Source organism: Lepisosteus platostomus, chromosome 13 (assembly GCF_059453375.1).
Source record: "Lepisosteus platostomus isolate fLepPlt1 chromosome 13, fLepPlt1.hap1, whole genome shotgun sequence".
NCBI classification, from domain to species: Eukaryota; Metazoa; Chordata; class Actinopteri; order Semionotiformes; family Lepisosteidae; genus Lepisosteus; species Lepisosteus platostomus.
In genome coordinates, this window is record NC_142623.1 from 29,494,276 (window position 1) to 29,519,826 (window position 25,551).

Below are 25,551 nucleotides of genomic sequence, written 5' to 3' on the forward strand. Positions count from 1 at the left end.
CCCATATCTACCCTATCTTAGTAGGTTGTTATAAGACCAGTGTACTCAGGGGCAAGATGAAGCTTTATCAAATTAATGTATCAGAATGAAAAATACAGTAGGACAGTTGATGCTAGGCAAAAATAAGGACCCCGACTCAAGGTGTGATAATGTCCGGTACACATGTACCCTGTAGTCTGTACCCAAGAAGGTGAAGTCACTCAGGACACTTCCTTCAACCATTCATTTTCCAGAGTACCAATCTCCACCACAATGATTAATAGTTAAGGCTCGTAGATTAATGGGGATTCCCGAGCCATTTAGCAGATCCAGGCTGGTAATTGCCAAGACCTTGGCAGAACTTAGAACTTAGAAATTTTAATTTGCCAAGTACAAAATATACAAGGAATTTCTCTTGGTGCAGGTGTCAACATAAATTCCAATAAAATAAAAGAAAACACCTATGGATAAAAACAAATCTCAGTGATATGTACAATTTAAAAGTATATACAGTTGAATAACAAAATGTACAATCAGTACTTCATATATTTACACAAATATATGCGGTATAGTATAGTAGGGTTCTTAGCCAGGTTTGAGAGGCACAGACTTCTGGCATGATGTTTATCCGCTAATAGGGTAGCAAACATGGCAACAGACATAGTGCAAATGCCCAGGATTAATGGGCACTAAAAATGAGAAAGAGAACAACAACCCCTGTAGACAGCAAAGTCCAGTTCATCCCAAAGCTGAAATATTGGTGCCATACACACATCAAAAATAGGCTGGGAACTGCCAAAGTGCAGCAATCAGCCAAGTAGGTCAATATCATCTGTAAGTAAAGGGGATCTAGAGCTAAGTCCATGTGCTTGAAAGACATCCAGCTTGATAGGATACAACCAAAGGGCAGAAAGCAAACAAGTGCATAGCAAGTGATTCAAAGAAAGAAAAAAACTTCTGCAGGGCTGAAATCTAGTGGAGGTTGGTAGGCCGTCAACCAATCCTGGTGAAGTACCATCGACCAGTTCCTTGTGTACAGGCAGACCCTGTACACCACCTCTGAAAATCTCTCCAGTACACTTCACCATTACGTCCAGGGAGGTGCTAATGTAGTATTCTGCACAGTCCTTTTTACACCTGGGGCAGAACACCCATACCTGATCTCTTGGGCCAAAGAGCTTCCCTATACCTCTTAGGTCATAGTTTCTCTTTTTCTGGTGGACCCACCCCAATCAAGTGGGAACTGGTGGGCGCCCTCTATCCTCTTCAGAAGGACTGGCATATAGTCCAGCTCAGTATGGCTTGAGGATTCCCTCCTGTCCAATGCCAGGTCCCCAGGAGTTTTTAGCTCCATCCTAAACATGAGGGCTGCTGGTGTGCAATCAGTTGACTTCTTCATCAGTGGCCTACCCCAAAGTACCATCCAGTGCAACATGGTGTCTGCCACGGTGTGTGCACTGTTCAGACAGTGCATAAGTCTCCAGCCACTTCATGAAATAGTCCATGGCCACAGGAATGAAATGATTTCTGGCATCAGTGCATGGAAAAGAGCCTAGGACATCCAATCCTACATTCTTCATTCGGCACCATCGGCTGCATGAAGGTTAATGTAGCATTACATAGGCCAAAAGACAAGCCACAGCACCCTCCCCCCCCTCCTCCAGGAAGAATACAGTCTTGGCCAATCCTCTGGAGCCAGCTCCATCTGCCAATAGCCACTGAGGGGGTCCCCCAATGTGGTCTAAGGACTTGTCAATTGTTAGAAGTGGGCAGGCATTCCTTCCTAGTCATCTGATAAGTTACTGGTAGTCCACACAGAACTGGAAGGAGCCAGTCGTCCTCTAGAAGAGTCCTGGCCTGAAGAGCAATGAGCTGTCTGAGGACCAAAGTTAATCATGGCTCCTTCTCTGCTGCCTGCCACTTGGCCATAGCTAAATGTTGGGGGCAGGGGCAGGGGGCAGCTGGATGGGTGCAACAGTCTCTGTTTTGATATAGAGTTGTACCAAGCTGATATGATTGCAGTCCTTGGCATGAGTTGCAAAGGATTACTGGAAACCCCATAGAAGCTCTTTAAGCTACTGCTACTGTCCTGGACTGAGGCCAAGCCAGCTTCATCGCTACAGATCTCCTACGGCCCTCTTGGTGACCTTGAACCAGTCTCTGAATGAGTGACATTCCCACCTTTCTGTTGGCCTCAATAAGAGGGCATTTCTTATATCTTCTGTGGGGGACCTGGACTCCCCACCCCCTGAAGGGTTTGCTATATATAAATGGACACATAACAGTGGGAATGTACTTCTGTCTAAGGGTGCCTCTTATCCATAGGTGACCATACCAATATTTGGATACTCATTGTAGTCATCCAGCTTAAGATAAATAAGATGCTGAGCCTGTGAATTTTATCTCTATGCCAAGAATAGGTTTTATTTGTCATAACCTCAAATAAATGTATAGCTGTTACATTACATTTTAAATGACAGCAAACTTGGAAAATACCTTATCTGATCATTTAACTTAAATGCTAAATAGTAATGATGAAATGTGTCAAAGCCATTGGAATTTGACTTTTGTAATGCCACTAGCCATTCTCTCAAGGAATTTTTAGCAAAAGATAGTTGGACTTTATGTTTAAAAATACAAATGTATAGATTGCTTACAAACAGATTATTTTATACAAGTTGGTTGCAAAGGAAAAGTTTTTTTGGTGGTTTGGAGAAGTAAAAACTCGAGACAAAGATTGATGTGTTCAAAATAATTCAACCAGGAACTGAGGAACAAAAGTATGGGAAACAAATACAAAATACAAGCTGAATTACTCCTTATGGTAATTTTCAGTTTCAGGTATAATTAATTTATGTAACATTAGTCATATACCATTTATGACATCTGACTTTGCAGATAAGATTTCCAAAAAGCCACAGATTTTGGTCTGGTTTTGGTCACAATTTAGTCATAGAGATACTAATATTGTTTTGCAAATGAAAACCAAATGTTTTATCTCTACTTTTGGAACTACATTAAAAATACTTTTAATTACCTTAAGTCAATGCAGTTGCCTGGCGTTTTCTAGATTGCTAGCAAAAACCACTTATTACAACCCCATAAATATTATTCAGTGTCAACACTCTCATACTACATCTGGATTTAGATGAAACAGGTATAGAGAATGGGTGTAGCTGTTTTATAAGGAAGCTCAACTTTTTAATAAGGAGAAGATAGCTTTTTGTGTCTCACTCCACAATATAAAGGTGCTGTCTTGAATGCTTCTGGAAGAGCAACATTCTCTCAGGTTCAAAAAAGCCTCTGCATAAATATTGCAGGACTACCTCCAAAGGATCTGGAATAACACTGCCATTACAGGACCATGCTTAAACCCAGTTTGGATAAAAAAACATTTACATGCAAAGCACAGTCTTAAACCTGTACTGTAAGTCTTTTTTTCCTCAGCAAAAATATAATTTTCTCAGTCTTTTTTTTTACATTAAAAAGAGCACATGCACATGTTAATTGGGTGCCTGAAGCAGAATAATTAAAAGTTTAAACCTGATTAAAGCAAGAAAACTGTCAACCACAATTTTTATTGTGCTGTTTCGAGGGACAGTAGTCCTGACATTTACAGAGAGAACATGGCGTGTGAAAAAGAGGGGTCCCAGGGGGATTATGTTTCCTCTAAGTAAGCATACCATATTTTATTAAAATAACAAGAAAAAAGGTTTGGTGAAGTAAATTAAGACAAAATAGATTTGTAATTTGTAAGCACAGGAAAAATAATCCTCATCAACATCCTAGTGATAATGAATGCACTGCACCCCAGGCTAGGCTTGTTAAAATAACAAGTTATTATATAAGTGTGTGCTGCTGAGCCATTGCTGGTACCTCTGCCCTGCCTGCTAATGAGGTATAGATACCTAAGTCACATTGCAATGAATGCTGTCACATTGGTAAGCAGATGCTGCAATGTGCAGACTAACCACGTTTTGCAGCAGTGCAAAATCAAAGGTTTCTTACTGATGTTATACAGACTGCAAATAGAAGTGGGTGGAACAGAGGGGGGGGGGGGAGAAGCCACATTACCATTTTTTTCTTTCTATGCTTTGCTTTCTTTTGTTTCATCCCATTGCCCTTTTAAAAATCAGCAGAATTTCTTTTCTTTTTATTATTTTGCAGCTGTATCATGTTTGATGGATAACATGGTTATGCCCCCCTTTGAGATTACCCTTTGTGCTTTGCATTGGCTGATGAGTGGTTTGTTCTTATTTGAAAGACTAGAGGGAAATAAAAGGGAAGTGCATAATTTATTTATCTGTTTGCTTCTGAGCTACGGCACCTGTGCAATTCTAGGGGAAAAACAGGTTGGTCATTAATGGAAGCACAACAACCGACTCTTATGAGCCAATGTCTCTAACACAGGCAAAACACTGTTAGAGACTGTTCCAAAAGGAACATGGATTGGAAAGGAGGGATGAAAAAGGAACATAAGGTTTAACATAAAAGTTAAGTTTGTGTCGGAATACTGCAGCTGGTCAAAGCGTAATGTTCAGTGGAATAGGAGAGTATTTAGGATAGAAGATACAGTAGAAGCACACCAAGCAGAAGAGATTAGAAAGAGAACACAAAGTCCTCAGCTCAACAGGCAAGGGAAAGTTAGGAAGAAACAAAGAAGGCAGAAAAGCAAGATTGGCATTCACTTAAAAAGTCTGATAGCATTTAAGGCAACATTAATCATGACTTTTGGGGGACAAATACATCTTTTTGGGGGACAAGTAGAAGAGGTTACCTCTTCAGACCATGTGACTATATCACAAACTGTGTCCAGCATGGAGCCACAACATACCTATTTTCTGTCTTACTTGAAGTTGGGGTGGTGTGATTTAGGGATCCTAGAACCCTCACCTAAAGTCACCAATGGTGGAATAGGAGCCGTAGCAGCCCAATAAACTGAACAGAAAATGGATGTTTTTAGCAGGCATAAAAATTGGAAGGTATATTGACGCGTTTGCATTCACTTAATCTTTTCAAGTACAGAGCTTTATGAATCCACACAGAATCCAGTTTTTTTCTTTCTACACCTCCTAATCTACAAAATCAAAGTCTTTTAGTGATTTTTTGTAGCTGTCACATTAGACATTATTCAGGGAGACGTTTAAAGTAGGACATTGGAGGGTGAAGTTAATTAAAAAATCCTTTAGAGAATCCTCTTGATGTGCTTCCCATTATAAAATGTAATTTAATAATTTATTTACAGTATGTAAAAAGGCTTTAAGACTGAGTTTCCAAAAGACTGAAAAGATAAAACATCATGTTGACCCTGTATGAAAATAACAAATACACCAAAAACAAGGCAATGCTGTTTTGACTCATTACAGCATCACATTCTGAACCTATTGGGTCTTAGAAATGATCTTTTTGTAGTCTAGAAAACATAATATTGGATAACATTAAAAATGCTACCTTTTCCAGTGGTTTAAGTAGGCTTAAACATGGCTAAAGGATGCCTGAATAAACTATTTTATATTGCATTATTAATGTTTCTTCAGGCTAGCATTTTCTAAATGATTTGCAGTAAAATGCATGCATTAGTCTACTCCAGTGTACAAAAAAAAAGATATTAATGGGTCATATGTGAAATTCTTAAAAAGATGCATAATATTGCTAACAGGAGCAGGAAGTATGAGTGGTATAGCGGTATAGTGGTACACAGCCTTCTAACACTAGTGTCCTGGGTTCAGTTCCCAAGGTGATATCCGTGTGGAGTTTATATGTTCTCCTCATGGTTATGTGGGTGTTTTCTAGGTGCTTCGGTTTACTCCCTCAGTCCAAAGACGTTCGAGGGAAAATTGGCCCTGGTGTGAGCATGTGCATGTTTGTGTCTGTGTGTCGCCCCTGCGATGGACTGTCGGTGTGCACTTGCTCAAAAACCAATAGGCCACTGACATCCAGACTTGCTAGGTATCACTCTAGTGACAAGGCAATGCAACTAAATATGCTTGAATGGGCTTCCAGGGTGGGCACTGGCCACTGTTTTGTTTTTCACAATCCAAGCTGCCACTGTTAAAGAATAGATTCGGTATTTAACTTCAATCTGGCAGGTCCATCCCTGGAACAATAGGATTTCAATTTCTAATAAGTAACAACACTGCACTGAACTCACTTTTTTTTTCATTCCTTTATTTTACTATTTCATAAGAATGCAAGTTATTTGAAAGAAAACTAGTTATCTTAGTCTAGTTTGCTGTTTCAGTTATTTAATTATATTATACTGTATATGGAGAATGATTTTATTTGATTAATGGTTATTTTATTAATACTGGCAGTTTGTTTATTCATTGGCCTAGTTTTCCTTAGTTAATATTTAGTATTTAGTATTTAGTATTTGTCTGTGTGTGCCCTTCGATTGCGTTGCGCCTATTGCTTGCCAGGATAAGGTCAAGCGCTCCCTGTTCTGGATAAAGCAGTTAGAAAATGGATGAATGGAGGAGCAGGAAATACTTGTAACATCTTCAAAGAAAAGTTCTCTTTCAAAAAGCATTTCTTAGCAATGCAAGTAATACATTGATAAAAACAGTGTAAAGATTCTTCTTATTGGTATGTGAACAACAAAAAAAGCCGGATTAGTCAAAATCAGTTTAACGATGGTAAACAAAAGTACTTCTAAGCAAGATAAATTTCAAAGCAACACAAGTCCATTCTATCTCCCAACAATTGACATGACAATGAAGAAGGCGATATACAATCTAAAAGAAAATTTACAGGCCAAAATTACAACCTTATATTTTTAGCAATACCAATTTTACAAGTTTTTAAACATTATAACAATTCTTTTACCTTGTACCTGACAACTAAGAATGGAAAGTATAACTTTACCTGCAATTTAAATTTCGGTCAACCACTTACGTAAAGAGTGGAACATAAAGTAAAGTCATTAACTGGGTAAGTCATGCATAGATAGATAAATACATAAGTAAAGCTGTATTATTTTTTATAATTGACAGTGTTTTTAAAAAAGATTCATTAGTTAAAAAAAATATTGTTTAAACTCTACTGTGTTTGTATTATTGTATTATTCTTTCTTTTGAAAACTGAAGGGCTTGCCTTGCTTCAAACATCTGTCAGTTGACCACGTTAAACTGGAAAGCCACAGCTTGTTCTCTCCCAGACTGCCTTGCAGTTAAGCTCCAGTCTTGTTCTGAAGAGATCGCCACCTTGGAGGCATACTATATTATAATACTCATTCAATCATCAGTCCTTTGACTTCCGTCTCAGTATAGCTCCCACACTCTCCGAGCTGTGCTAAACGACTTTGCATTTTTGCTGCTGGGAAGATATTCAATTCAGGCTAACCTGAGACTGTAAAGAGTGAGCTGTGGTTAACGGGGATCTCAAACTAGGAAGACTTTAAAGGCAGGTGTACAACAAAGGCACATCCCCAAGCCAAATCAGATGTCGCATATTTGTATTACATCCAAATTCTGAAAAGAGTGGTTTAATTTTTATTTTTCTAATATTAGTTTCTAGGGTAATAATCAGTTCTTCTTTGACATACTGTATTTGATATAATAAAATAAGAGATATCAAATCAATATGCAATATCAGGTCCTGACACCTTCTAGCTATTAGCTTGCCAAATATTAATAATAATTACACAGTCCATAATCAGGAAGTACAGAGTGTAACACGACACTTGTGGACTTGAATTCACTGGCACGGCTTGGTAACTATTAGTAAGACTAAAAACGTTTATTACAATAAGACAAAAACTATGCAAAACACAGAATGTTTCACTACTATTATTTACAGATATTAACTCACGGATTTGTACCATAGCTCTGCCTTTAACAGATATAAAAACACAGAATTCTATAATTTAGACAGAAATAAACACCTTAGAAGGGATGTGCATCTTATCCCGAGGAATACATTACTCTCTGAAAACAGATGCTAAATAATTGGCTACCTATTTCCCTATTCCATATTTGAAACAATACTGTATGTTATTAAGCAATGAGAAATGTTTTTTTAACCTGTGTATTCCACAATCATAACATCAGAACTTCCAACAAGTCAATTTCTTATGAGTATAGTATTCTCCCAGTGCTCAGATTCTGGTTAGTCTAGTCTTCCTTTCTTCTTCCTGTTTCTTGCCTTTGTTGTTTGTGTGTCATACTTGAATTGTCATCCTGAATTGACTCCTGCTTTGTTCTATGTCCCATCCCCATGATGACTGATGTAATGACCTCAACCAGAATGATCCGCTCACTGTTAAAAATTGATGTTATGAGGTTGATGTCTTAATGCTTTAACCAAGTTAATGACTAATACTGCTATTAAATCATCTTTACTGTCTCAAGGACCAAAGACAGCTGCATTAACAGTTAGAAAATGTCAGTTCGATCCTTCTTTTAAAATGGAGTGTTTTTCTTGGGATCTCTTTAGCTGCACCCAAAAACGATTATGGAAGGATGGATAGTTAACATTTACTGTATGTCGAAGTCAAATCAAGAGAGCAGAGAAAGAACATTTTAAGGATTCATTATGGTGTGCAGAAATGTGTTTTGAATTATTGTTTTTTTTCTTAAACAAGTTAGCAAAGAATTTAGAGGACTATTAACAGAAGAGTTTTTTTTTATAATAAAGAAAACTGACTAGAAAAAAACTTCTTAACTAGTTGTTTCCCATTCCTTCTTAAACAGATCATGGCCAATCATTATTTTGACAAATGGAAATTAACAACTGAAGTCTAGGAGGGATAACAGCAAAAGGTCAATCTCACACAGCTGCACCTAATCACTATCACCACCAAAAAAAGCTATAAATACTGAACTCCTACTTCTCGCTTCGCATTTGTGTCAAGCATCCCTCCTCCTCCCCATGTCCACTTTTCAGGTACTCCTTGGTTCATTCAGTATGAATGGAGTTTGAGCCTCTTTGACCTATGATTGGAAGGCCACCCATCATCCAAACAGGTTAAGCTTGACTTTCCTCACCAAGTATTCTAAGCATGCACAAGGACTCTTGGATGTTGTTGTCCCATCTGAAATATTTAATATAATTTTTTAAAGGGTGACACTAACGTTTGGTTTCGTTACATTAGGAATTCTCATTTTTCTCTTTTGTTGTAAAAAAAATATTTCTATCGTTGAACTGTCAATGGAATGTAACTCTTGTGACTGTATGCTCAAAAGAGATATGGAACATGGATTAATTTAGCTAATCTTTAAAGACAATGGATGGAACAGGCTACCCTGTAATAAAAAAGAAAAAGTATTTGTAACTGTCCAAATATAATCATATAGCTTTTTATGACTATATTCTTAACTGGCTGTGGATGAAAAACTGAATTTCATCTTCTGTTCTAATTATTATGTTATCACAATAAAACTCTGATATGTTTGCTTTCTGAAAGAAATGCAAGTTAGATAATAAAGGATAATTGCGGCATATGTACCTGCCTCTGACATCCCAAACTGAGTGAAAAATGATATAGTAAAAGGTGCAAGCAGTCAAGCTGACAAGTATTTGTCATTGTTCAGAGATTCCATTGCTTAGTTTTACTTCTCTGTATAGCATGTGTCCTTGGTATAGATAATGTTATTTTAGACTTACAGATGTGAATATGTAGAGGTTACATCAATAGAAATTCTTTGAACACTTCAAGATTAATGCCAAACTGTCAAGATTTGAAACGAAGCCAGTAAGCGCAGAAAACCAGAAATAAGTTAAAATAATAACAGTCAAATCCACTGTTGTTCAAAATGTACCATCCTGAAAACTAATGTCAGTAATTTACAACAAGTGAGTAAAAACAATACTGCATTAGCAGTCAGGCGAACAGGAGAGCAACAGCAGGTGGTTGTGTAACCATGTGTTGTAAAGAGTGTTGCAGTGGGGGAAATCGAGTGAGAAACAGGGAGATTGATAATGAAACATGAGCAGTAACACTAATAATCCTGAAATTTATCATGTTTTCATGTTATTTTAAAGCTGAGACCAAGTCAATACACCAGTCAATTTGTTCAAGTTTCAAGAAGAAGTAATAGTTATGTGCTCTAAATCATTTACAATTTTTATAAAGCTTCGGTTGTGTTTTGGTCTATAGGATTTTATGAATGGACAAAAGTTCAGTACAGGGAAGAACTGTGGTAATTCTTGGATTTTTCTTGGGTTACAATTAAAGTTCTATCTAGGTAATATTTGTGTTTCAATTAGGATTAATTATATGACTTAAATGTATTTTAGTGCTATCCTGTATGGCTTTTAATTGGGACAGATTTAGCATTAGGCCTTATAAGAGCCAGAACACAAAAATGGTTCATACTACAGTTTGAAGCTAAGATTAATCAGGGTGTTACACTCTCTTAATCTAAACATTTAAAACAGTCATAATCCTACTTTTAATCACAGTTGTATATTTTTCTCACCTGAACTCTATCTTTTTCAAATCCATAACACTAAGATGGACGCTTTCTTTAATCTACTGTCTAAATGAGCTATTGGGATAGAAAATACTATTTCACAACAAACCAGCTGCAGTCTGTGTGTTGTTAATGTGACTTTTGAGCTCCTGGAGAATGTTATTTGAAGAATCTGGGTCAGTCCAATATACTGTAGTTAAGGTTTCAGATAGTATTTTGAACTGGGTCTATCATTATAGTTTTATCAAATTACCCATAATTTGTTTTTAGAAATGAATATAGCTTTATGAATTATGATCTTGATAAATTAACAAAGTTTTTTTTTTTCAATTCAAGAGCAACATTAATTTAAAACATCCAAACAGATATTTTCAGATAGTATTTTGAACTGGGGTCTATCATTATAGTTTTATCAAATTACCCATCATTTGTTTTTAGAAATGAATATAGCTTTATGAATTATGATCTTGATAAATTAACAAAGTTTTTTTTTTTCAATTCAAGAGCAACATTAATTTAAAACATCCAAACAGATATTTACATTGCTGCTCTCTGGTGTTTTAAAACAAATATTTCTGAAATGAAATATGAAGTATTGATAACACTGAGGATTTCTTGAGGAAATCTAAAATGAATGTGAATAATTCATTCTATTTCAGACATTAAACTAAAGTACAACAAACATTTGCATTTTATTTTAAGTTCTTAGATCAAATATTTGTATACCATTTTGTAAAAATAGCCTGATTCTTTATTGGAGTAACATTAAAAGTTTAAAACATTAAAACATTAAAAGTTTTACTTAATGATAATCTCAAGAGGTCAGGCTACAGTACAGAGCTGCTATGCTTGAGAACACTCTGAATCTGTTTCTTTACAATAAATTCATGTAAAAACAGGCTTGTCCTCGCATGACAGTGTCTGAATCAGCTGGGCAGCCTACTTTTCACAATAAGTGTAAAAGAAACTGAACAAATAAAGCAGAGAAGAAATCCTCTGGTGTACCTTGCTCTTTTGTGATAGAACAGAGTCAAGCTCCAATGATAATATGAGACTGAGAGGGAAAAAATGCATGTGCACAATCACTGGAGAAGAAATAAGAAACTCTTAATGCACTCCATAGAGAATTGAATACTTGAATTTACAACAGTACCTTTTTAAAGCACAGCTCTGGGCTTTTCCCAGCACACTTCTTGCAGGCTCCCCAGCCCAGCTGCCTGTGCAGCTGGGAACATGTGAATCTACGTTCCACGTTCCTGGATCATGCTGCTAGTCCCACCTCACTATTGTGACATTACACTAATTTGTTACAGTACACTAATTGAAAAAATGTTTTATAGTATTTAAAAAAACAAGTTAAATGGGAACTGTAAAGCTGTTTTCATATTTCAGGGTTAGAAAGAACCAGCGTTGATGAGTGCACTTCGAACCACAATAAAAGTAAAATGTACACAGTAACTTGTAAAACCTCCAATTTACATCACCAAGTAGTCAAACTTTCCAGGTACATCCCATTACAATAGTCATTACAGAGACTAGTGAGGAGGAAGGGCTGAATCATGTCGTAATTCGTGGGAACTCAAATGCAAGTTTGTGACAATATGGCGACATACAATACAGATTATGGATTTCCTGCCTGCCAGACCGCAGACTGTGAGGGTTGATGGAAAGCTGTCTTCCACGCTGACCGTCAATATAGGTGCCCCTCAGGGCTGTATGCTTAGCCCCCGGCCGTTTTCCTTCTTTACCCAGGATTGTGTGGCCAGACACAGCTCCACCTCCATCTACAAATATGATGATGACACTACCATCATTGGCCCAATCACCAGTAACGATGAGACGTCCTACAGGGATGAGATGAGGATCCTGGTACACTGGGGCCATGACGATAATCTCTCCCTCAATGTCAGCAAAACACCCTATTTACATCAATGGGGAGGCTGTAGAAATGGTTAGCAGCTTCAAGTTCCTGGGTACCTTCACTACTAATGATTTAATGTTGTTCCAGCATGTAACTGGAGCTACAAAGAAGGCACAACAGCAACTTTACTTACTCAGACAGTTGAAAAAATGTGGTCTACCTTCAACTGTTCTTACCACATTTTACAGGTGTGCTATAGAGAGTATTCTCGCATGTGGTATGACAGTATGGTTTGGCAGCAGCTCATTGTGTGACTGGAAGACATTACAGGGGGTGATCAGGTAGCCCAGTCCATCTTTGGGGTACATCTCCCCTCTTCTGTAGACATTTTTACAACTTGCTTTCTCAGGAAGGCTGGAAGTATCTCTAAGGACAACAATCATGCTGGTTTCTCCCCTATGGTAAGTGTTACCGGAGCATAAAGGCACAAACATCCTCTTCCCACAAACTGTAAGATCACTGAAATCTACCCCCACCACTGGCTCACACAGTGTTGTCACACTGATGTCTCCTACCGCTTGTCCGAATTAAAAAAAAAAATTAACTTGTACTTGTTGCTACTATTCTATGATTGTTTTTTGGTGATTCTTTTAATATATTTGCATTGGAGCATACATGCAAATAAGCATTTCATTGCACTTGTGCATATGACAAATAAACTGAACCGAACTTTCTCAAAGTTCTTGATTCTGTGCTTAATTTGAAATGTGTCCTTTTTTTCTATAATATCAGTTAATTTATTTTGTTACAGAGATTTAATAACCAGAATAAAAAATTAAGACTGCAGTTCCCCTTCATTCATTTTGTAAGACTGCATGCAATATGCATTACAAGTTGTCATAACTCTGTGGAAGTCACTGCTTTCCTTTCTTATCTGCTCCACTCTATGTACAATGATTAACTGTTATCACTCTATGTACAGTACCTGTCTTGTGTACTCTTTGGTGTTTATAAAATTATGTGAAAATCGTTTATTTGTCCTTACAACTACTTAATATACTCTATATATATTTTCCTGTTAAGATTAGTGATCTAAAATAAAGGATGTTGCTTAATTATCACTTATGAGCAGCTATTGTAATTTATTGTTCCTGTGAAAAAAAAAGACTCAAAGTTGTAAATATTGAGTGTAGAATATATGGAGTGGGTGGAAATTAAAATGGTTTGGTAAAGGAAGAGAAATAGGTCTATTAAGGAAATGAAAATTAGGTGTATTAAGGAAGAAAAAAAATGTATTAAAAAATATTAAGAATAAAGATCTCCTCTGATGTTTGGGGGGGAAGGTATTCTTATACATATATAAGAATGATCTACAGATTATGGAGATTAAAGTTAATAGTAACATAAAAAATACAAGTAATTTTCAGCCATGATCTTCACTTTATAAAGCATGTAGAAAACACAGCATCTAAATTAGAATGTGACTGTGTTATGTGACAAATTGTTTGCAGTGGAATCATAAAAATCATAAAGACAATTTTGATCAGGTGAGATTATCATCATGTAGAAATTCTCATTAATATAAAAATGAAGGTTAAATGGAGCACTGCATAACAGAAGCACCTGGTAGAAGACCAGCATGGTCAATTTAGAATTACTATAACAGTATCTTATAGCATCCTTGCATGGTACCAAGAATAAAGTAAATGTGAAAGTCTCCTACATTTGTTAATTTGCCTCCCTTGTGAGACAGACAGACCCCTGGAGTTCTTGGACTAATAGCTTGTTAATTTCACAGGCAGCTAGTGAAAATAAGAAAATAAAATCCATAATGATATATAATGATAATTTGTTCACAATGGGCTTTTAGAAAAAAAGACTACATTTAGGATATTAATATCAATCTACCAATTGTTGGGCATTAGTTTTTAACATTTTCCACAACAGATAATATGATAATACTCCCTTCATGAGTCATTAAAAGTGTAATATTTGTATTGTAAAAGCTGTTTGACTCGGAGAGAAGGGCTCATTCATTAAGTTATCATCAAAATACAAACTTCTGGGCTATCTCTGATACTTCAGACACTTGATTAATTGACCTTTTGCTGGCTGTTATGAGTTCAGATGTAAACAAAAAGAGCCTGTAGCAGCAAAACGTATTAATATGCAAATTTTAGACTGCAGCACTAATTTGCTTTCTTAATTAGTAAACAATGGTCTTTGCCCCATGGTTTATGCAAATTAGTAAGACATTTGATAAAGGTTAAAGCTACAGCAAACAAAAGGGATAATTTTCATCTGTTATCAATGTTCAAAATAAAGACATATGCATATTTATTACTAATAATGTACCCATAGGTTGCACCTCAAATGTGACACCGCATATACACAATACTGCATATAAATACCAAAACTGTGACTTACCTACAGTACATATGTACATACGTATACTATATATACATATGACATACCTTTCCCTTCCTAGTCATTTTACACTGTGTTTAATGTGGTTGAAAATAGTCCCTGCAGTATATTTCTATAAACAGTAGACTGTATTATATATTACTATATGTAACTACATTGCAAACAACTAAACAGTTCAAGATGAACTATACTGAGAAGACAGGAAGATGTTGGGAGCAATATTTTTCCATATTCTACTGTAGATTTCCATTCCCATACAAACACATCCAATTTTAAGTCCAGGAAAAACAGATCTACCTTAATATATCAATGATCTGACACTGAAAATAGGATCATTAAGATCTTCGCCTCAATTACTGTATGTGTCATGTAATCTCAGTCTGATTTGATGGAAAATGTTTTGATGTAAATTAAAATGTGGGATTCTTGTTTACTGCTATGCTTATCGAAATCAGATCGGTCACAGACTATATATAGTTCAATTAACTATATTAGTATTGAACTATTATTAGTTAAAACATTTTATGCAAGCTGGGGCTCCAAAGTACATTATGGAGAATATTTTATGCAGTAATAACACTAACAGATGTTATTAACTTTAGACACCACATATATTTCTTGTAAGGGTTATCTTATAACTACTAGCATAACCACTATACCAGCTGTGCACAGTGACTGGCATCCCATCCAAGGCGAACGCTGTCATGGGGCAGGCTGTTATTTGTCATGACTGTCACCACTATAAGGAACTTTCTGATAATGGATGGCTAGACTGGCACTACACTATGTGGTTCTAATTATGGTGACACAATTGCAAAAAGTAGCTTATAAATCATAATGGTTTTGTTAAAAGGATTGTGAACCTGGAGAAAATGGTCTATTTACAAAAGATTCCAGCATTTAAGATCAGAAATATTATAAACAGATGCCAAGATACAAGAAACAATTGTGAGAAACATGTCTTGGTAGAAGCTAGGCACAATCCGTAACTTTGCAATTTATTTCTGTTATCTCCACTTTTAACGACTGGGGTTGTTAATTTCTTTTAAATGCACAATGGGCTTGACACAGTATTGATATAAATACACTTTAATGTCTCTACATGCTGCATTCATTTTACATTTGTGCTGCCATAATTAGGGGAGAATTGTATAGAGTCTGGTGCAAAAATTGAAAAATTGCCAACAGATACCAACCCACTGAAAAATAACATTTACTTTGAACACACTTTCTAAGAGATTTCAACCACCCTAATGAAAGACGCTGTCTTTGTTCTGTTTCATCTTGGAAGCAGTGGGATTTGACTTTGGGCAGTGAGGCAGTGAGTTTTTCTTCTGAACTGAAGCTTGGTGTAGCTGCAAAGACATAAAAAGAACACTGGTCACAAAGAGCTGCTTCCTGTAAAGGTAATAGGAGACCTTCTTCCTGGATGCTGGGCCTTAATCATCTTCTTTTTTAGCTAATGCATTTTCATTTCAAGAAAGGAAATATAGTGAAGGCAGAATTAAAGCTCCAAGTTGTAATGCATCTTAAAGATTTATCTTCTTAAAGCAGCAGCAATCTATAGAGATATAGGCATCTACTTTATTGATTTTGTCTTTGTTTTTCTATTCAGTCTGAAAGGCTTCAGTTGTGAGTGATCTTTGCAAACAAAGTTTTTTTTTTAAATCTGCACAAAAATGACATGAAATGTAACCTGAATCTGTATTTGAAAAATGAATATCAGCATTGATATTTTCAGTTACAATTTGGTATGCTTAAATATGAAAATATTGATATACATTTGAGAAGGTAAGAAAGGCCTTCCTACTGTACCTGCATTATTCATCCACTGGGCTGAATTTGTCAATACCTTAAAAGATTGTAAACTTCTACTTGTAAAGTAGAAAAGTTGTAAAGTTGTAAAGATTGTAAAGTCTACTCTAAACAAAATGTAGAGGATTCATTTTTTTAGCCTGTTGTTATAGGACATACCTTTAAGCACAGGAACCCATCTGTTTGCTTTTCTCTGGCTCCAGAAGAGTAATATCTAGTAATATCATGTTTTGTAACATGGTGACTAAAGTTGTATACAATATGTGGTATCCTCTGAATGTACATGTTAGGTAAAGGTTGTGTCATACATAAACACCCATCTGGGCTTCATGATTATAAGTGCCGTCCTGTGATCCACTGCCTCGTGCGTCCATTTCTTCCGTGTCTCCTATCAGATCTTGAAAGGGAAGCACATTTGCATGTGGTGTTAAGTGGCTTTATAATTTTAGGCTCCCAAATATTTGTATATGGCGTTCTAAATGAAAGTATGAGAGAGGGCAAACCCATTCACCACATATTCCGAAATCTTCTTACAGGTAATATGTCCCCCTTTCCGACAGCCTATCACATCTCTTCTCTGTTCCTTGGTTCATTTAGCTTGAGAGGGCCTCTGGCAGCTTCATCCTCATTCCCTAGGCCAACCAGGTCAAGGGTAGATCATTATCATCATACTGCTCACCCATTTAAATACTGAGAAGTGTGTCTAAAACTCCTGAATCTGCACTTTTCCTGACCAAAGTAACTAAAACCCAATAGGTCTTTAGTGGGTAATTTGAATTAACAGCAATTTTTAGGAAGATACACGCTTAAAATAAAAATAAAACCAGAAAAACAGGACACCCTATTGCATGCTTTACCAATAATTCTCACCTTGAGATTAATAAAGGCAAAATGTAATAAAAAATAATTATTGCAGTATGCCCCAAACACCTTTTTAAACTTCTTACTAAATCAATTTTGAACTCTCCCAGAATGTCTCCCTAAGTCTTCTGTTGATAGCTTTATGTGTTATATCAGAGCTAGAACAAGATGTTCTTTTTAAAACCAGCATTTCTAAAATCTATATGATAATTGTTTTTAACTTAGTTTTTATCGATCATTGGATGGGCTGCCCTGACTGTAAGGGAAGGTGTGAGATTTATGTTAATTGCTATTGAATGAATGTGGCAAACATTTTGGGGAATGTATTTCTAAAAGTCCAAAGATCAATTGAATATATTGGTTTGGAAAAGCTAAATAGACAGAATGACTGTATATTGAATCTTAATAATACCGCTAAAAGCTCATAGTCTGAGTTTGCAAATGGATTCTTAGGATTACTGAGCACTTCGGTTTCCAAATGAATTCTTAAAGTAACTGGAGACTGATATGTGGTCAATCAAACAAAATGGAAATTTTTTATATGTAGAGCGTTCAGTTGTAATTTTTGGAGCCTACAAATGGAAATGTTTTTTTTTATTTCAAATACAAATGCTGTTGCTTTGATTTTTATTCTTAATTTTGCAAAATGTTACTTTTCATTTAGCCATCTTTTAGAGCTTTTTCCTCAAGGTTGCGTCAGACAAGTATATAAAAATAATAAATATATATATATATAAATTAACATAAATTGAATTCAGAGTGATTTTCCTTTTTTGACAAATTTTTTAACAGTCACCATTTGCAAACATTTCTTGGCCTCATGTTAAACCCCAAGCCAATATTAATACACAGACCAGTGAATTTAAAAAATATATTTGCAGTTAATCTAACATTCTGCTGAGATGGAACACATTTCTGCTATTTTAACACATATTCTCTGCATTTGTATAGAACTTCTGTGAGTGTCAAACCATTGTTTTTCTACTCATACTGTAAATTGCTTGCCATCTGTTGGACTGACTGCTGTGTTCTTCCAGAATGATTTTGCCCTTTTACTGTGTTTTTATTTCTAGTATGGCAAAAACAAAATGACATTACCAGGTGCTGTGTCACTCATGCTTGGAAAATTTAAACAACTTCACCAATAATTGTTGTGGGCGACTCCCTTTGTGAAAACTGCAAGCTGGGGAGCATTAATAATGAGAGCTCATCTCCGGTAGAGGCACCTAGTGGGTTCTGAAGAGAGTATTCTGAGGAGTTTGCTTTTTGGAACTGGAACTGCACATCCTACTTTTCTAGCCTTCTTTCTGCCCATTGCTTTACTGCTAAAAAAATGGTTTAGAAATGCTATTTACATAGTACACATTTGTAATACTTTGCTAGCTTGTTTTACAATTTACTTGGTCAGAAATTGAAAAGCCGAATCAATCTGTCTTGATATACACATGTGATTGTGTACATGATCATAAACAATTGAGCAAAAAGATATACAGTACCTGTACTGTGCAATAGAAATGTATTGTTTTTAATATTACATCAACTGAAAGTTAAATGTTTAAAAAATGAGCAAAATAAATAAAATTCACAGTCATTTATTAGTGACAACAGGTACTCTATATAGAGGGGTGTATTCAGCTACTGTACTGTATATAGAGGCTTTATACAGGGGTTGTCCATTATTTGTTCAGATGCTAATGTGTCATTCATATAGTGAGTAACTATCACATGGCTTACAGGTTAGTCCTAGAGTAAAATGTTACCCAATAATATACTAGGTGATGCGTTAAATCAGAAAGCATGCAATCCAGTATACACAAACAATCCATGCTGTCAATGGAACATTTAGATAATACTGTGTTCTTTTCAAAGAGTAGAAAATGATTATTCAAAGGAGGTAAATCATTTTTTTAAATAAATCTATTTTACATGTTCGTCACATGCCCATGTCACCAGTACAACAGTACACCAACACACGTTTACCAAGTCGAATGAGAGTACTTGAGAATTAGTAATTGAGAGTTAATTTTTGTATTCTTATATGTAAATGTGGTCATGGATGGAAATGTGGCTGTGTGCTGCCTTGTTGACTCAAAAGAAAAAAACAAGAGGAAAAGAGAAGCTGTGCGCAAGTGCTGAGCAACATTTGTAGAGTATAAGAAGCTGAGCTCACTTACTGCGCACAAATGTTGCATAATTATGTGGGTATCTGGGAAGCCAGATAGTAGCAGCAGAAATTCAACTAACAATCTGTGGGTAGCTTGGCACTTGCCAGAGTGCTGCCTTTAGATACTGCATTTCACATATGTGTGTCTGTATACATGCATTCTCTTACTTGGAGCTTTTTGGCAACTCTTTCCCTCATCTTGAAATCCTCAGCATGTTTGTGTTGCAGTTGTGGGTGTTTTAGAAAAGCCAGATTAGCATAAATATATATCTAGAAAAGATCAGTACTGTATATTAAGTTAAGTTTATGCCAACATGTAAAGAGCAGTGGAAAGTTGGAAATGATTTAGGTTGGAAAATTAATTGCAACTTTTCTGTGCCAAAATTTAAAAGCATTGTCAAAACAAAAACAAAATAATTTAATGTTGTTGAAAAACGACTAGTTTAAGATAAAAAGAAAAAAAGGCATCCCTTTGAGAATTTAAAATTTCAGAATATATGAAACGATCATAATCAGTGCTAAGTGAGGTTAATAATTAATTGTATCGTTTATATAAAGTATCGTATTAAATAATAAAATACAGGATTCTTTTGGTCACTATGTCTATGTATGAGACATGTGTTGAAGAAACATTAACCTGTTAATGAAAAACAATGAAAAGCTCTTACTGATAATATTGAAAGTAACTTGAGTCTGTCCAATTAAATATAGGCTTAGTTCAATAATATTAACAGGTTATTGATTTAGTTCAAATAAACCATGCAAGTTTTAATAGGGTTTAGCTCTAGACGCTTGAGCATATGATGATTTCTGTTGCACATTGAAAGGAAAAAAAATAAAAACGACAGAAGAAAACAAGGATAACATTTAGAAAATGTGGGGGAGTTATTCTACGCAATCCCATGTGTTACCAGGGGCTATGGAACACACAAAAACTTGAAAATGTACTGTAGGTCTTCAGAAATTTTTAATGAGAGATACAGTGAATAGGATCCTTGGATTAGGATTGAGTTGAAAAAATCAGTTAGGTAGTTAGTTAGGTAATCAGTTAGTTAGGTACGTTATTCCTTCAGAATTGCATTACATATCAGTGTTTAATGCTAAAAAGTCATGTAGTAAAACAACAAAAGTTCCCAGGATGGTTAGTATATTTAATATACTTTATCACTATACATGATGTATCTGTAGACTAGGCTTCTGTTATGAAGCCTATTCCTATTCTAGAAAAATATTTAGTGAAAGGTGCTGAAAAGTATTTTGTGTTGAAGAGCAGTTATATTGTAACTTCTCAGTCATCACTAATTTTCTTAAGAAAATGGCAAAATTTTAGTTTGGGTTAGTTTTCACAGCTACAGTTAACCCCACAGGAAGTGTGAATTGTTTATAATTTACAGTACATGGCTTTTTGATTCACAGATGTGTTTGCTGAGAGATTTTATTGTGTGTTGCCTGAGGGACTCTGACAACTAATCTCTGATTAACTCACCTGTTTGGTTCTGTATGAAATATATTTTGTTGGTCGGGCGAGTACTTGAGTTATTAACAAGTAATATATCCCTGTATTAAAAAGCACCTGTGGGACAATACATTTGTCTCTGTTTGCCATCCTACAGGATAAAAAAATGTAAAAAATTATCCCCAGCATATTTTAGCAATAACTATAACACAAAAAAAATTACAAGTTTTTTTTTGTGTTATAGTTATTGCTAAAATATGCTGGGGATATGTTTTTAAAGAAAAGATTACTTACCTTTTAATCAAGATACAACCCTGCATCTTTATATATCTCATGTTTGCGCATGAAGATATTATTTACTTTGCACAAAGTTCCCATTACACAATTTTGTGTGAGCATCACCATTTATTGCATTTGTTTCGTTTTATCTTTTTATCTTTTTTTCAAAATGAATTCAAAATATTTTAAACCTGCTTTACTTTTCCCTGCCTAGATGACAAAATGAGTGTTGGACCTTTTTACTGTATTAATTTAAGTGTGACTTACGCATCTTTGTTGAAGTGTGAATCATTTGTACTGAACAGAAATTGACCACATTTGCCAGAATTTTGTGTTGTAAAGATTAGCCATCCCATGCAAAAATGTTGTTTTGTTGCTGTTGTTTCTATGTCGGAGGCACTGTTCTTTAGCAAACGTCATTTCCACCCACTTTCTGTCACTGTGCACCAAGCGCTTCACAGAATCCAGCAGATGTTTATTTTCCTGTTGTAATTTAAACATAAATCTGATGTAGGATTAATGCTAATGGCATGTGATATCTAAATCAATAAACTTAAAATAGTTAAATGAAAATGTCTTTGGATTTAAAGTTAACAATTTAATCGAAATAAAACATATGCCTTTACTATGCTCTATGTTCTTCCTTAAGTATCATTGGCAATGCTACAAATTGTTACAGAGAACTTTCATCTTACTTTTTGCTCTAAAAAAGTGATAAATGTCTCTACAGCAAGGGTCCTGCAATTTTTGTTAATATGTCTCTTTTCCCCTGGTCTGCTGTTTACTTGTGAATTCATGTTCACTTTCTTAAGAAGCAAAACTTTTCACCTGAGGGTGAAGTGGACTGTTGGAAAAATGCTGTGTATGTAGACATTAAAAATAATCTTATTAGTCATGCTATTTTCATGAGTCACAGGAGAACCTAAATGTATTATTTATGCATTCACTTATTTATTTTTCACATGCTGCCTCAAGCAGTTTGTTTATTAGTGTACTCCACTTCACTAACAGTAGAATACATTGACATCTACTTCAGAATAACCTGAAAGCAGAGTTAATATGCTCATTCACAAAGTGGACAGATTCCTTTATTAATTAACGATAACGCTTGTACAATGATTACACAGTTGAGTGACATAACAATAGTTTGACCATTGAAAGGGACTTTTACCTGGATCTTAGACTCTGAAGCAGCCAGAGATAATCACATTAATATTCATAATCTATATCTCATGGTTTGTAGTGGCTTCTGTTTCTGCCATTAGCTATTGATCTCTGATAATTCCACAGCATAATGCAGCTTCAGCGTGATAAGGGTATAGTCAGAACCTGGACATTGTTTAAAACCAAATGAAATGTGATCAGGATAAATGTAATACTGTATTTGGGACTTAAATATTTGAAGTATCAACTGGGTGGATAATGTGGAATGATAAGATTTGTAAATATGGTTATTAACTTGGCATATAAAAAGTTTCTAATCCTCTTCTCTGTAATAACTCTCTAATAACTCCTGACTAGATGGACAGATGAGGTGTGAGTGGTATACAGTATATTCTACTTTAAATGAAGCTGAGTTAATACATATATCCACTTAATACTACAGTATGCTATAACTTCTTCAGTCACCATGTAATGATAGCATGCCATCTTCTCTCAGTGTCCTGGCAGATTAAAAAGAGAACCACTGTAATATACAGTATAAAACACAAGGCACCTATGTAAGGTTTTGAGTCAAGTGCAATAGGGCTTCCTCATTAAATATTTCATGTTGGTCTGAAAGAGGAAAAGGTTATGTTTAAGAACATACTCTGACATCAGTATACCCTCATATAAGGTATAAGAGAGCAAATCATGCCAGGAGAATAAATTGGATGATAAAACTACAGTAGGTTGCTTCCTCTTTGTGAGTCACTTGCATCATTGAATGTACAGGTTGTATCATACCTTAAATCAATAGCCAAAATAGGTGACCTGTGTTTCATTCCATGAATACAAACATACAGCATACTGTCACTGCTGTGACACATACTGTATACTGTGTCAGACACATTTTATTTTGCAAGGGTGCAGTGGTTGCATAAGTGTTCCTCAGACAAGAATTCTGTTTAAATACAAAGAATAAATGAATAAATAAAGAACCTGAAATGAGTTTCATTTGTTTTAGTTTTGTCAGGGTGCCATTTGGTTTAATTTTTTTCCAGTGTTGCTATAATTATTTTTGTTAAAGACGGAAGCAACGATGGATACTATTTGCATTTTGAAGCACTGTCATTATATCCTGAAATAAATGTATACCTTAAATTGATATATTAAGCTGCAGGGTACCTTCAGCTAAAACACCTTCCTCAGCATGGTGTTTTTCATTTTGTTTAAGAAAAATCTCAGGAGTAATGAATAAACATCTTCATTAGTAGTGATTACAAGTTTGTGACCTTTCAAAAGCTTGAAAGGTCTAGTTAAAAATTTGCATCAAACACGTGAGTGTGTCTTTACGGAACTATATTTTGTACTTACTAGATCCTAGATATAAGAGTACATACAGACAATGTTTTCTGTATTCTTTAGAATACACACAGATGGTAAAATACTCAACATGTTGAAAAGTGACTCAAAATGCTCACATGTTTACTCACATCACATCATAATCTCACATCACTATGTACAACTGCATTATTTGGAAATTTAAACACTGAATTTCCATTAACAGTTTCTAGCAGTTCCCTACTAATTAATATGTGCAAGTCTTACAATGAGCTATTTATTTCTTGGCACAGAATGGACACGAATATGCTCATTCAAGAAGACCAAGTGGAAAACACACATGTTGCTAAATCTCAGTTGTACATAAGTGTCTTATAACCTATGGATCACGTGTAAGAGGTACAGTATTAAACTAAATAATTCCTATTTGTAAATGCTCTAGAAAACTGTAGATTGCATGTTGGAACAATACAATCCATAATGCCGCTATAACTGTATGTGTTGTAAATTAATTGCCAGAGTCTTTAGAGACCATCTGTGATTTAATTATTCCTACAATATGGTTTCAAATGCATTTTTCTGAATTGTTTAAAATTCTGTGGAATCATGCTTTATCCCCTTGTAATGTAGTATTTTTACAGTATATATTATATATACTATATTTCCAATTAAAATTAAATTGATTCTTCCAAATTAGTTGCAGGTTGTTCCACCACAGCAATTTATATTGTACTTGCGGTAAACTTGTCTAGGTTTCTCTACAGTCATAAGGGTAAATAAAAGATTTAGAGAAAGCTCAATAAAACTTCAAAAGTACAGCATGGAAATATAAGATCAACTAAACATGCCCCTTGCATATTGATGGTCATATGTGAAACATACAGAGTAATCTTAAAATTATACCCTGTCGAGTGTCCTTACCCACCTATAAGCATTCTGTTGAGAGTTTCTCATTCTTGGCATTTATTTGTGAACATTTGGTCTGCATGTCTAAACATTTGGCTTTTCGCAACGTCACAGTCCAGCTATTCCGGTGGAGGTTATGTTCTCAGTTTCTCCTTGATACAGCAATGGCTTCAATCTTTCTATTACTGAGCTAGAGGTGTCCTTTTAGCCATCCCTACCAGAACATATTCCTTTAAAATATGTTTGTCCTCATAATAACGGATTTGTTTTAAAAAGCACTACCACTTCAGTTCCAAAAGAAAAATTAAATTAAATGCACATTAATTTTTTCTTAAAAATCTGAACTTTATGAATATTACAGCAGGTTGGAGGAAAACTGATGAGTGAATATTTAAGGTTTACTCACCCCTTTTCTGTGGAACTTTTGGATTGTAAGATTGTTGGTGCAGTTTGACTTAAATGTGTTTAAAATTTGGAATGGCTATACAAAAAGGTTTGGTAAACTGAGTGTCAGGTTTCTGATTATTATAATGCTGAAATCATATGCCGTATCTAATCAAAAGTAGTAGTGGAAATATTTACTTTTTGTGTAAGATGTTAATTTAAAATACATCCATTATGCATCCATTCATTTTCTAACTGCTCCTTCTAATTCAGTGTTGTGGGAGAGCCAGATTCCAATCAGGAAAACACCAGGCGTACAGTAGGGTACATCCTGCATTGGACACCAGGGAAGACAGAAATACAGACAAGTCCATACCGGGGGCATTTCCAGAGGGGTAGCATGGGTTGACAATTGCCTCTTCTAAATATAGCTTTGCCACCGCAGATGCCGCCCCATTTTAGGCATTAACTAAAATCCCATATTGTCTTAAATTTACAAATAAAAAATGTGAACATAGGAAAC